General features: G+C 37.4%; 1 long non-coding RNA gene across 2 annotated transcripts in view; it reads left to right on the forward strand.

Moving 5' to 3' along the window:
• Window positions 1-14763, forward strand: part of LOC140710433 (uncharacterized) — a 65803-nt gene that overhangs the window by 40101 nt on the left and 10939 nt on the right. The gene's annotated exons all lie outside the window — the stretch shown is intronic.

Below are 14763 nucleotides of genomic sequence, written 5' to 3' on the forward strand. Positions count from 1 at the left end.
CTGAATATCTGTGTTAATTTTCCATCTCGTTGACCTGTCTAATATAGACAGTGGGGTGTTAAAGTCTCTTACTATTATTGTGTGGGAGTCTAAGTCTCTTTGTAGGTCTCTAAGAACTTGCTTTATGAATCTGGGTGCTCCTGTATTGGTGCATATATATTTAGGATAGTTAGCTCTTCTTGTTGCACTGATACCTTTACCAATGCAACTTCAATGTAATACCCTTCTTTGTCTCTTTTGATCTTTGTTGGTTTAAAGCCTGTTTTATCAGAGACTAGGATTGCAACCCCTGCTTTTTTTTTGCTTTCCATTTGCTTGGTAAATATTCCTCCATCCCTTTATTGTGAGCCTATGTGTGTCTCTGCATGTGAGATGGGTCTCCTGAATACAGCACACCAATGGGTCTTGACTCTTTATCCAATTTGCCAATCTGTGTCTTTTAATTGGGGCATTTAGCCCATTTACATTTAAGGTTAATATTGTTATGTGTGAATTTGATCCTGTCATTATGATGCTACCTGGTTATTTTGCCCATTAGTTGATGCAGTTTCTTCTGTATTGATGGTCTTTACAATTTGGTATGTTTTTGCAGTGGCTGGTACCAGTTGTTTCTTTTCTGAATGACTACTGTGTAAATAATGAAATTAAGGCATAAATAAAGATGTTATTTGAAGCCAATGAGAACAAAGACACAACATACCAGAATCTCTGGGACACATTTAAAGCAGTGTGTAGAGGGAAGTTTATAGCACTAAATGCCCAGAAGAGAAAGCAGGAAAGATCTAAAATTGACACCCTAACATCATAATTAAAAGAACTAGAGAAGCAAGAGCAAACAAATTCAAAAGCTAGCAGAAGGCAAGAAATAACTAAGATCAGAGCAGAACCGAAGGAGATAGAGACACAAAAAAACCTTTAAAAAAATCAATGAATCCAGGAGCTGGGTTTTTGAAAAGATGAACAAAATAGATCACTAGCCAGACTAATAAAGAAAAGATGAGAGAAGAATCAAAAAGATGCAATATAAAATGGTAAAATGGGATATCACTACTGACCCCACAGAAATACAAACTACCAATAGAGACTACTATAAACACCTGTACGCAAATAAACTAGAAAATCTAGGAGAAATTGATAAATTCCTGGACACATAGACCCTCCCAAGTCTAAACCAGGAAGAAGTTGAATCCTTTAATACACCAATAACAAGTTCTGAAATTGAGGCAATAATTAATAGCCTAACAACCAAAAACAGTCCAGGACCAGACGGATTCACAGCCGAATTCTACCAGAGGTACAAAGAGAAGCTGGTATCATTTTTTCTGAAACTATTACAAACAATGGAAAAAGAGGGAATCCTCCCTAACATTTTATGAGGCCAGCATCATCCTGATACCAAAACCTGGCAGATACACAACAACAAAAAAAGAAAATTTCAGGGCCAATATCCCTGATGAACATCAATGCAAAAATCCTCAATAAAATAATGGCAAACCGAATCCAGCAGCACATCAAAAAGCTTATCTACTACAATCAAGTTAGCTTCATCCCTGGGATGCAAGGCTGGTTCAACATATGCAAATCAATATATGTAATCCAGCATATAAACAGAACCAAAGACAAAAACCACATGATTATCTCAATAGCTGCAGAAAAGGCCCTCAACAAAATTCAACACCCCTTCATGCTAAAAACTCTCAATAAACTAGGTATTGATGGAATGTATCTCAAAATAATAAGAGCTATTTTTGACAAACCCACAGCCAATATCATACTGAATGGGCAAAACCTGGAAACATTCCCTTTGAAAACTGGTGCAAGATAAGGATGCCCTCTCTCACCACTCCTATTCAACATAGTGTTGGAAGTTCTGGCCAGGGCAATCAGGCAAGAGAAAGAAATAAAGGGTATTCAATTAGGAAAAGAGGAAGTCAAATTGTCCCTGTTTGCAGATGACGTGAGTATATACTTAGAAAATCCCATCATCTCAGTCCCAAATCTCCTTAAGCTGATAAGTAACTTCAGCAAAGTCTCAGGATTCACAATCAATGTGCAAAATTCACAAGCATTCTTATACACCAATAACAAACAGAGAGCCAAATCATGAGTGAACTCCCATTTGCAATTGCTACAAAAAGAATAAAATACCTAGGAATACAACTTATAAGGGATGTGAAGGACCTCTTTAAGGATAACTACAAACCACCACTCAAGGAAATAAGAAAGGACACAAATAAATGGAAATAGATTCCATGCTCATGGATAGGAAGCACCAATATCATGAAAATAGCCATACTGCCCAAAGTAATTTATAGATTCACTGCTATCCCCATCAAACTACCATTGACTTTCTTCACAGAATTGGAAAAAAACTACTTTAAATTTCATATGGAACCAAAAAAGAGCCTGCATAGCCAAGACAATCCTAATAAAAAAGAACAAAGCTGGAGGCATCACACTACCTGACTTCAAACTATACTACAAGGCTACAGTAACCAAAACAGCATGGTACTGGTACCAAAACAGAGAGATATAGACCAATGAAACAGAACAGAGGCCTCAGACATAACACCACACATCTACAACCATCTGATCTTTGACAAAACTGACAAAAACAAGCAATGGGGAAAGGATTCCCTATTTTATAAATGGGGTTAGGAAAACTGGCTAGCCATATGCAGAAAACTGAAACTGGACCCCTTCCTTACACTTTATACAAAAATTAACTCAACATAGATTAAAGACTTAAACCTAAGACCTAAAACCATAAAAACCTTAGAAGAAAACCTAGGCAATACCATTCAGGACATAGGCATGGGCAAATATTTCATGACTAAACCACCAACAGCAATGGCAACAAAAGCCAAAATTGACAAATAGTATCTAATTAAACTAACGAGCTTCTGCACAGCAAAGGAAACTATCATCAGAGTGAACAGGCAACCTACGGAATGGGAGAAAATTTTTGCAATCTATCCATCTGACAAAGGGCTAATATCCAGAATCTACAAAGAACTTAAACAAATTCACAAGAAAACAACTCCATCAAGAAGTGGGCAAAGGATATGAAAAGGCACTTCTCAAAAGAAGACATTTATGGGGCCAACGAACATACGACAAAAAGCTCACCATCACTGGTCATTAGAGAAATGCAAATCAAAACCACAATGAGATACCATCTTATGCCAGTTAGAATGGCAATCATTAAAAAATCAGGAAACAACAGATGCTGGAGAGGATGTGGAGAAATAGGAATGCTTTTACACTGTTGGTGGGAGTGTAAATTAGTTCAACCATTGTGGAAGACAGTGTGGTAATTCCTCAAGGATCTAGAACCAGAAACACCACTTGACCCAGCAATTCCATTACTGGGGATACACCCAAAGGATTATAAATCATGCTACCATAAAGACACATGCACACGTATGTTTTGTTGCGGCACTATTCACAATAGCAAAAAAGGAACCAATCCAAATGCCCATCAATTATAGACTGGATAAAGAAAATGTGGCATATATATGCCATGGAATACTATGCAGCCATAAAAAGGATGAGTTCATATCCTTTGCAGGGACATGAATGAAGCTGGAAACCATCATTCTCAGCAAACTAACACAAGAACAGAAAGCCAAGCATCACATGTTCTCACACATAAGTGGGAGTTGAACAATGAGAACACATGGACACAGGGAGGGGAATATCACACACCAGGGCCTGTTGGGGGATGGAGAGTTGGGGGAAAGACAGCATTAGGAGAAACACCTAATGTAGATGACAGGTTGATGGGTACAGCAAACCACCATGGCACGTGTATACCTATGTAACAAAACTGCACGTTCTGCACATGTATCCCAGAAGTTAAATAATAAAAAAAGAAAATTAGCTAAATCCATTATGACAGAGAAAAACAGAGTCATCATAAATCTTTTAGAACTACAACTTTACAGTTCTTCAAGCACACCATTTACTAATGTCTTGACCTGCCATGGTTACACTGCTTTGTAGTTTATTTAAAGATAAAAATAAATGCATTTAAAGTGATGGTGTAGGGAAGTGATCACAGAAGAAAGCACTGAGCACTAAGAATAAATTTAAATATTGTATGTTACTATGTACTCAGAAAATTTTGACAATAAATACTCTAAGTGTTATAATTAGAAATGATTGAATAGTGATATTTTTATATAGGAGGTTGATATCATAAATATCAATATTAAAATAATTATTTTTCAGAAAATCACTACTTTTTAATACTTTTGACATCCATTCCTTTTCATTTAAACTTTTCAGTTTTCATTTGTTGATGTTTTATATTAAATTTATTAACCCTTTCTTCATCTGCAGTACAGCAAATTTTCTTGCTGTATTTCAGAGACAGGAGCATACATTTAGATTTGGTGGCAGTGTTGGTTTACCTCTGGCCATGTATGTAAAAAATATCTGTTCTGCTTAAAATATAGCACTTCATATTACTATTAATATTTCAATTATGAATATAGACTGAGTGATTTACAGATTAGTTCTTTTTGATATAAGTATATCATAAAATCATTGGTGCTCATTAATCATAAATTTATTTCATAGCATAAATGTGAATTCAATCTTAAGGTAAATTTTAATGCACTTTTAAATATCATCTGACATATATTTTGAGGTTCACTTTATGTTTAAGAAAATACCTTCTCTGTTCCCATTTACCATCATATTTACACTCAATTAACTTCCTTCAGAATCCTTAATTTTTGCTAACTAGGACAAATTATTCAGACTCAGAATATTTTATTTACTACTTTAAATATATTTAAATGTTTTTAAAAATATTTTTTAAAAAACTTTAAAAGCATTATTATGCTCAAATAAGAAATCTGTTCCCATTCTATATAGCAGTTAAATTGTTTGGTTTCTTATAATAATTTGGCCAAATTATTTGCTAAATTGTTTTTGCCAAATTGAATAATTTGGAGGTTTTCAACTTATATCAGAAATTAAAAGTAAGATATATGATAATTTAACATTTCAATATATATATTTATATATTGAGTCAAATTTATATTTAAATATATAAGAGAAATATATATCTCTCTCTTACTCTCAAGGCAAATTAAAATTTTCTAAATTGTGTTTGCCCGTAACTTTCTGAGAAATCAAATGAATATCTTAATTACTATTAGAAACATCTATTTTTAATTTTCTCTTGTTAAAAACTTTTAGAGATCTCTGTTTTCAAAGGACCTTGTCAAGATCTCATGGTACAGAAAATCAAAATTAACCAAAAGCTTTTTGATCTGATTGCCTTTCATCTGTGAAACTCAGTCACGGTTTTATTATTGGGAATCAGGAAAGTTATTCCCTGAATGACAATGTGGGTCAAGATCATCTTTATGCTTGTTGGAGATGATGCTCATCCAGAGACCTTTAGCTTAATGACCCAGCTTCTTGTGCCCAAGTTACAGTCTGGGACTGCTGCAGGAACTTAAGAAGCTTCATTAGTCTTTTAGGCCACAGGGGAAACATTAAATTAACAAAAAAGGAAGGAAAAAACCAAAATATCATGTCAATAACCACAAAGAGGCTCTAGTCGGTTGCATTTCTAGTACCTTAGCTATGAAACACCACGCAGAGTTGTGTTTCGGTAAATTTTGTGTAACTTCCGCTGTCATTTAACTTTTCAACATGTCTAAATCTGTTACATAGTATTTCATAGTAATAACTTTTTTGAAGTTAGAAAATTATTATGTCATACTCATTTTCTGAGGTCCAACTGCCTTCACTGCAAAGTGGAAGCTGGTTCTAATATGGCTGAGGAGGAATCCCAGGATTGAAAGTCTGAATCTCAAGAGAGAAATGAGAGATAAAGCCATGAATTTGGATGTCATGATGATTGGTAAAAAATGACATGGGTGGGGGTCATCCCGGGGGTGTTTTTAGACTCAGAAATCCAGAAAGCTGAAGATGAGAGCTTTGAGTCACTGAGAGAACAATGTTCTGAATGGATAGAATGTATTCAACAGTGAAGTGACTAATGGAGCAGAAAGTCCAACCATCAGGCATACGTAAGAGTTGACTGTCGTTTCTGCAACTAGAAGATCAGTGGATACTTTAAAGGAAAAACATTTCAGTGACAAACTGCAGATGAAACTGAAAGTTTGGGTATTCATGGCAATAGAAAACATGGTAGACAGTCACTGTCCCAAGTTTTCCCAGTGTCCCCTGCTATCCCAGCTGCCCTGGATGCTCCACAGAACTCAGTGACATCCCCAGGATCCAGTAACTAAAAGGAGACTCCTAGCTCAACAGGTGCTTCAGGCCCTTACTCAGGCTCTTGTACACATGCTGCCGTACTGATTATTCAATAATTTTCATAACACCCCAATAGGGGAACACCAGGTTAAAGGAAGAAATGTGTTTTGTTTTGTTTTGTTTTATTTCTCGGTCTTGTTTTTAAGAGGAGAAAGATTATGCGTGTTTACAGAGTGAAGGGAAGAGTTGGGTAAAGATGTAAATGTTAAAATCAAGGAGAAAGGGGATGGGAGAAGAACCCGGGATGCACAGAAATAGACAATAGCTTTGAGTGGGGAGAAGACAGCCTGGAATAGATGAAAAGACTGGAAATGAATATGGACAACTTTGTACGTTAGTGGGTAGGAAGGCGATGAATTCCCTATGCTGGGCTTTTATATTTTCTCTGAATTAGGAGGCACTGTCATCGCTACGCAAGGGACAGCAGTGGATCAGAAGCTCAGGGAGAATGGTAAACATCTTCCATAAGGAATGTGAGACACTTGTTCTATTTCTCTTACAGAGTAGAGTTTAAGCTGGGAACAAAATACTAGTGGATGTTTCATTTTCCTCATTTTTAAAAATGTATCTCAAGAGCACTTACAATAACATTGTGAAATAGAGCCCTGAACCATGTTTCCCAGGCTCCCACATACATATATACTCATAATAAAGTTTTTGTTAAAGATAGTATTTATAAAAATACGATTACTTTACACACTACACACATTAAACTCTATTTTCTTCCTCATCAACAAGTAGTAGTCATTCCAGTGAGCTAGTGTGTAAATATCTAACTCACATTTTTTGGTAATTTCACAATACTCAATAATATGCTTTTGCCAAATTGATTGTCATTTCCGTCTTAATGAACATTTATTTATTTAGTCCCACATTACAATGAGTAATAAATAATAGCATCTACTTTTATAAACATATTGGGATTTCATACAAGGATTGTTCAGATTTTTAAATTTATATTCATATTTCTTGGCATTTCAATATAATAGACATTTTTCAAAGGGTTCTAGTAATTTACACCCTCACTGGCAATCCATGAAAACCCATTTCTCTGCATCCATATCAGCACTGAACAATATTACTTTCCAGCTGCTTTGGAGTAGGGGGTAGAAACATAGGGCAAGTACTTTCTTTTTATGTACATAACATCAAAAATCACATGTAATTAACAGATGATTAATGTTATATTTGTTAAAAATGTAACAGTTTACATGTAATATTAAAAACATATTATCAAGTAAGTTGTTTAGAGTTTCCTGACTAAAGAAAATAAGCCAGTTCAAATAATCCTTCATCCTGCAGTGCTTTGGAAGGACAATCCAGTTTTTCTGTTTTGTAACCCTTGCATACCCATTATGCTACTGTGTTGGCCTGGGGCTGAAGTAAGAAACGTGTGAAGACAAAATTATTTCAATTAATATTAATTATAAGTCATCAGAAGAAGGGTGACAATGATTTTTTTTCCCCCAGATTGTATCATTAATTATCTTCAGGAAGGTCTCAGAATTTACTAACACAAAGTTCATACACAGTTCCATGACAATGCTGTTGGACATCATGGCAACCAAGGCCTCTATCATGGTCTGGAACTTGCTTTTTATAATTACTCTTCTAGATTCTTTTTTTCTTATGCACTAGCAATGATGAATTAGTCACGATTCCTAAAATCTACATGTATATTCCTTTTTGTAATAATTCAAACTATTGGATTGAATTAGATTTCCTTTCCCCCATCCCTGCCTGTGAAAGTTCTATTTAACTGACAAGGTCCAGCTTAAGGGCATCTCTTTACTGAAGTGCTTCAACATTAAAAAAGATTTCTACTTTTTTCAATGAAATATATTTTTTATTATCACCATACTTACACATTTTTGTCTCTCCAACTAGATTTTAGAAGTTTTGAGATTCGGGACTTTGACTTATTCATCTTTCCCTTTAGCAACCATCTGTATTATCTGACACCTAGCTCAATGCCAGGTACACAGGAGATACTCAATAACAGTTGAATTAATGAAAGTATACATGGATGATGGAGTAGGCTAGCTAAATCAGGTTAGGGAAGGCGAAGCTGTCGTTGTCCATCTCTGGTTATAAATCCTGGGAAAACTGTGTTAAGGGTTTGAGGATATAATGAAGCTTGCAGTCAGTCACAACGCCCTTTCTTAAAAACTTCTGAGGATAAAACAGGCCGATTGGCCGGGCGCGGTGGCTCAAGCCTGTAATCCCAGCACTTTGGGAGGCCGAGACGGGCGGATCACGAGGTCAGGAGATTGAGACCATCCTGGCTAACACGGTGAAACCCCGTCTCTACTAAAAAATACAAAAAACTAGCCGGGCGAGGTGGCGGCGACTGTAGTCCCAGCTACTCGGGAGGCTGAGGCAGGAGAATGGCGTAAACTCGGGAGGCGGAGCTTGCAATGAGCCGAGATCGCGCCACTGCACTCCAGCCCGGGCGACAGAAGGAGGGTCCGTCTCAAAAAAAAAAAAAAAAAAAAAAAAAAAAAAAGAGCACATGTCAAAGATTTTACTTATTAATTAATTAGGAAATGAAGATTTTATAGTTGGCTCAAAGGAGAATTCAAAGAGCAGTCAAATATGTAAGTCCATTAGAAATGCTGAAGCGAATTTGCTTAGCAGGTGCAAAACAGGTTAATATCTACAGGGCAATAGTCCCCTGCATTTTGCCAGATGCAAACTACCTTTGTAGTTTTTTAAATTTTGTTTTGTTTTTTGAGGCAGGGTCTTACTCCAGTCACCCAGGCTGGAATGCAGTGACATGATCACAGCTCACTGCAGCCTCAACCTGCTGGGCTCAAGCGATTCTCCTTCCTCAGCCTCCCAAGTAGCTGGGACTACAGGCATACACCACCACACCTGGCTAATTTTTGCATATTTTGTAGATACGGGGTTTCACCATGTTTCCCAGGCTGGTCTTGAACTCCTGGGTTCAAGTGATTCACTCACCTGGGCCTCCTAAAGTGCTGGCATTATAGGCCTGAGCCACCATGCCTGGCCCCAATTACCTTTTCATGACAAGAATCATTTACATTACTATCAGTGTTCTATGACTTTGACCTTACTAGTAATTTCCAGTAAATGTGAATAGATAAAAATATAAATTATGATAAAGAAAATAGAATAAAGGGGTAATGATTTTTTTTTTTGACAGGGTGTTTCTCTGTTGCCCAGGCTGGAGTGCAATGGTGGTGTGATCACAGCTCACTGCAACCTCGAATTCCTGGGCTCAAGCATTCCTCCTGCTTCAGCCTCCTGAGCAGCTGGGACTACACACACACACACACACACACACACACACACTACCACACCTGGCTAATTTTTAAATTTTTTTGTAGAGATAACGTCTTGCTATTGTTGCCCAGGCTGGTCTTGAACTCTTGGTCTCAAGCAGTCCTCCTAAATGAGCCTCCCAAAGTGCTGGGATTACAGGCATGAGTCACTGTGCCCAGCCAGGAAATTTTTTTTTTTTTTTTTGAGACGGAGTCTCGCTCTGTCGCCCAGGCTGGAGTGCAGTGGCCAGATCTCAGCTCACTGAGGAAAATCATTTTTTAAAAGTTAGGTATCAGCAAGTCTACAAGAAACCGTTTCATTCAAGTTTTCATACAGTGTTATAAGATATAAGTTGTTTTCATCTTTTGGAAGTGAAATTCTCATACAGCCTTGAAACTATAGAGATTTTTCTACCTTGACCTAGTAATTTTACTTCTTAATCCTAGGGATAGAGAATTATAGGTTAAATACTAAGTTTGTTTTTTCTTTTCCTTTAAAAATAAATTCTGTAAGACTAAAGCACAAGGCCACTGTATTTTGGTATCCTGCTAACAGAATGTTACATAAAAACAGGGAGAGGACATTCTCTTCTACTTCACTGCTCTGAACTCAACAGCCCAGAGCGCTGGGAGCAGTGTCCCGCACGGTGGCAGCCATGACAGGAGGACTGGTTACTACAGAACTACTGCAGGGAGGGGAGTGAGGGCATCAACAATATGTGATACCAGAGCAGGCATCTTTGTGAGCATCTGTGAGACTGAGAATGCCCCACAGTATTTGGTTAGGAGGACTTTGCAGGGAGCTGAGATCATAAAGTCAAACAGGTTACAGGAGATTTTAGATAAAAGAATTACAGGCATTTGTTTTGAAATTAGATTTGAAAATCTCCTGAAACAGGTTACAGGAGATTTTAGATAAAATAATTATGGGCATTAGTTTAAAATAAAGATTGAAACCTATATTCTTTCTGTTTGTAATGTTATTTTCAGATTTTAAATTTATTTAACTACTTTCTTCTCTTTATTCCTGAGCAAGTATTCAGCAGGCCTATCTAGGGATTAATGGGAAGGAAATAAGAGCCTTCTGGTCAAGGCAGGGAAAGTTGGGTAAAATCTGTCTTCAGATTCTCTCAGCAGAGTGGAAACTGTAAGTCTAAGTTGACTTACCCAGACTCCCAGCACAGATGGAGTCTGAATATGTGAATTCAACCTGCTTGGTTTCAAAGAAAATCTTCTAGTCCTGTGTTTCTCAAAATCAACCAATGTGTGAATCTTTTATAAAGGAAAAAAAAAATGCTCACAGAATTGCAGCAATTACTAACATTTTGTAATAGTATCTAATTATGAAAAATGAATACACTTATGGCTCTTATGTAAAACCAAAAGAAATTTGGACAATAAGTACAAGCAAAACATAAGACTAATGAAAATTAAATTTATAAATAACTATTAAATATGATAAATTATGATTTGCATCAGCAAAACAGCTGATTTGGGATTTAATGCTAGAAAGATGTAGGCTTTGGTATAATTATTTTCCTTTTTTGAGACAGAGTCTCACTCTGTTGTCCGGGCTGGAGTGCAGTGGTGCAATCTTGGCTCACTGCAACCTCCACCTCCTGAGTTGAAGCGATTCTCCTGTCTCAGCCTCCCGAATGCTAGGATTACAGACACTGACCACCACAGCCGGCTAATTTTTGTATTTTTAGTAGAGATGGAGTTTCACCATGTTGGCCAGGCTGGTCTCGAACTCCTGACCTCAAGTGATCTGCCTGCCTCGGCCTCCCAAAGCGCTGGGATTACAGATGTGAGCCATCGCACCTGGCCAGCCTCTGGTATAATACTAAATGTAATTTATTTTTATATTTTAAAATAAAAATGCTAAAGCAGAGAATGTATGTTTTCATAAGTAGAAATGACAAAATGATAGTAACCTAATAATCAAATATTTTAATTAAATTTGGAATAAAAGAATGCTTTGCTGTCTATTTGTGGCTCTGGTCACTGTTAATAACCTGTTGTCTTGAGGTGGAGTGCACACAACTGGTATCTGTGCGGTGTATCCATTTATAAAGTGAATGTTGTAAGACTGCTGTGCTTTGTGCCATGTGATGACTCCATTCTCCCATCTTTTTCCAAAGCCTTAGGGCAACACTCTGTTGCCCATCTATTACCAAAGCCATAGGGCAACACTCTGTAACATCACTTGTCTTTTGTAGGTTTTGCATATAGACACACAGACAACCTCATGTACTGATAATAAGTGGCAACTTAATTATAAGGTAGTTACTTAGATGATCAGAATAGCGTTAGATCTACTGCTTAGAATGAAATGACTGTGTATTATTGAAGATATGTATTAAAATAAAATTCCTGGATTCTTGAGACCTATTTTCCTAAACATTTAGGGGTCTGTTACAGGACCAAGAGGTTCCTATTTATATTAGCCTGCTGTGCAATAACAGACTAATATACTGAGACAGCAGGGTTTGCAGCAGAGAAAGAGTTTAATGGTTGCAGGGCAGTTGAATGAGGAGATGGGAGGAGGCCTCAAATCGATTTCCCTGAGGAGTTCTGGCTAGAGTTTTTAAAGGGATCATGGAGGGCAAGGGGCTGGAAAACTGAGGTTGTTGATTGATCAGGGTTAGGAGGATGAAAACATCAGGATGTGGAAACTACATTTTTGGGTGAGTCAGCTCCTTGTGAGGTCTTCCAGATCAGCTGACATCAGTGGGGTTCTTTAGACCAGCTGATGTTACTGGTTTCACTGGTATGCAGGACCTAAAAGAATATTTTAAGTAGAAAACAACATTTTATAATATTTTAGTTATTTATAGAGCAGTTAAGGGGAATTATAATCGAGGATCTACCTGACTCTAGGACAGTAGGCACGAAACAACCACGAGGAAGCAGTCAGAGAGCAAGCTGACCTAGTGATGAATGCTGAATGTGCTGCAAGCTTGGCTTATTTTTGTTTCTCTTCCTTACTTTTTTCTGATTAATTTTATGAGGTTTATAGGGACACTTTCACTTCAAGAAGGGCATTGGACGTCAAGTGGCAATAAATTACTACTCTTTGGGGTTGAGTGCTGAGCCTTTCATTTTCTTGGAACCCCAGTTTTATCATGTTAATACCCAACTCTTTGGATATAAGAAGTAGATGGTTTACTAAAAATAGTTCATTTCCTGTGATGTCCAGTTATTTCTCACTGACTTTTTCTCCTCTTACTCTGAGAAGTCTTTTGACCCTGGTGTGGAGTTTTTAAAAGTCGCCCATATTAAAGCACCATTTGTTTTTGTGGGGGACAGACCATGTGCTTGGTTTGAATGCAGCAATGGAAAATATTTGTCCTCTTATGCCATTAGAATTCACATCTGTTAACCTCCAGGGCATCACACCAAAACCATCTGCTTGACTAGTATTTGCTACAGGCACAGGGAGTGGGGTTGGAAGGGACAAAGAGAGAGTAAATGGAAAAACCTTCCTTTGCCTTTCAGGATGCTCAGGAGCTTCCAGGTTCAACAGATGCATGAGATTCATAGCAGAAACATTGCTGTCCTCTTCAGATTCAAGTACGGGTGAAAGTCAAGCTCTGGGATACTGGAGCAGGGCTACATAATTCTCTTTCCCTTGTAATTTCATTAAAAAAGATTAAGGAAACCCTTGGAAAGTTGTAGACACCTAAAATTTTGGTTGTGCTTTGATCATCCGCAAAAAGTGAAATATCCCATGTGATCAAGCCACATGTGTGAAAAATCTCAAATATACTTTGGGAGGCCGAGGCAGGCAGATCATGAGGTCAGGAGATTGAGACCATCCTGGCTAACAGGGTGAAACCCTGTCTCTACTAAAAATACAAAAAATTAGCTGGGTGTGGTGGCGGGCACCTATAGTCCCAGCTACTCAGGAGGCTGAGGCAGGAGAATGGTGTGAACTCGGGAGGCAGAGCTTGCAGTGAGCTGAGATGACACCACTGCACTCCAGCCTGGGCAACAGAGCAAGACTCTGTCAGAAAGAAAAGAAAAGAAAAGAAAAGAAAGAAAAGAAAAGAAAAGAAAAGAAAGAAAAGGAAAGGAAAGGAAAGGAAAGGAAAAGAAAGAAAACTCTTAAATAACTCTTGATTCAAATAGTCAACATAACTCCTGGAGGGAAAAAAAAAAAAAAAAAAAAAAACATTTCTACATTGAGAGAGACATTGTTATATTCCCCTCCCACAGCTGATTTCTCTCTTTGTGGGTGCCTAGAAGGTATAGAAAATAACCTTTCTTGTATTCGGATTCATGGTCTTCAACCCTGGCTGCACATTAGAATCATTTAGGAAACTTTGAAACATACTGTGATCAGTCCTTGCGATTTGAGTTTAATTGGTCTCAGGGTACAATCCAGACATGGACGTAGTTTGAATGTTCTCCCAGGTGATTCTAATGTGCAGAAATGTTGAGAACCACTGATTTGGAGAAAACCTGGTATTTTTCTGCAGCTACTGATTACTTCTAATCTCAGAAGATAAAATTCAAAAGAACCCCTTAGGTCAGGAGATACAAGAAAGAATTTTTGTTAAGTGTGACTTAATGAAGAAAAGAAATACTATCTAGACTAGTCTGGTTTTCTCAACCTCATTATCCTTGACATTTTGGGCCAGATAATTCTTTGTTGTGTGTGAGGGTAAGGAGGGTAAGGAGTTCCCTGTGCATGGTAAGATGACTTATCAAGGCTTCTACTCCTAGATGCCAGGAGCAGCTCCCCACCCTTATGTTGTGTCCCCACGTTGCAACGACCAAAAATATCTCCTGGGATTACCAAATGTCCCCTGCTGTGCAGAATCCTTCTCCCTTCCCATGTGAGAACAACTAATCTAGATAAATGGAGTGTTGGCTTTCTCCCCTCCTTTATTTAACTCTGATCTATCTTTCCTAAAATTAACACGCCTAGTAACTTCTTAGTACTCATCTGGAAATGGCAGAAGAGTTACCAGCTTTGCTGAAAGGCCAGGAAGCCTCTGTCTAATGATGAAAACAAAAACAACCATCTTCATGAATGGTTTGGAATTAGAGTAGTAGCCAAAATAAATTTTTTTTTTTTTTAAATGGAGAGTCATGAATCTTACTATAAACTGATCTTTCAGAGGGAAGACGATCTTCAATCCAAAATTAGCTTTAAAAAAACTCAAGTCAC

Source organism: Chlorocebus sabaeus, chromosome 26, assembly GCF_047675955.1.
Source record: "Chlorocebus sabaeus isolate Y175 chromosome 26, mChlSab1.0.hap1, whole genome shotgun sequence".
Classification (NCBI taxonomy): domain Eukaryota; kingdom Metazoa; phylum Chordata; class Mammalia; order Primates; family Cercopithecidae; genus Chlorocebus; species Chlorocebus sabaeus.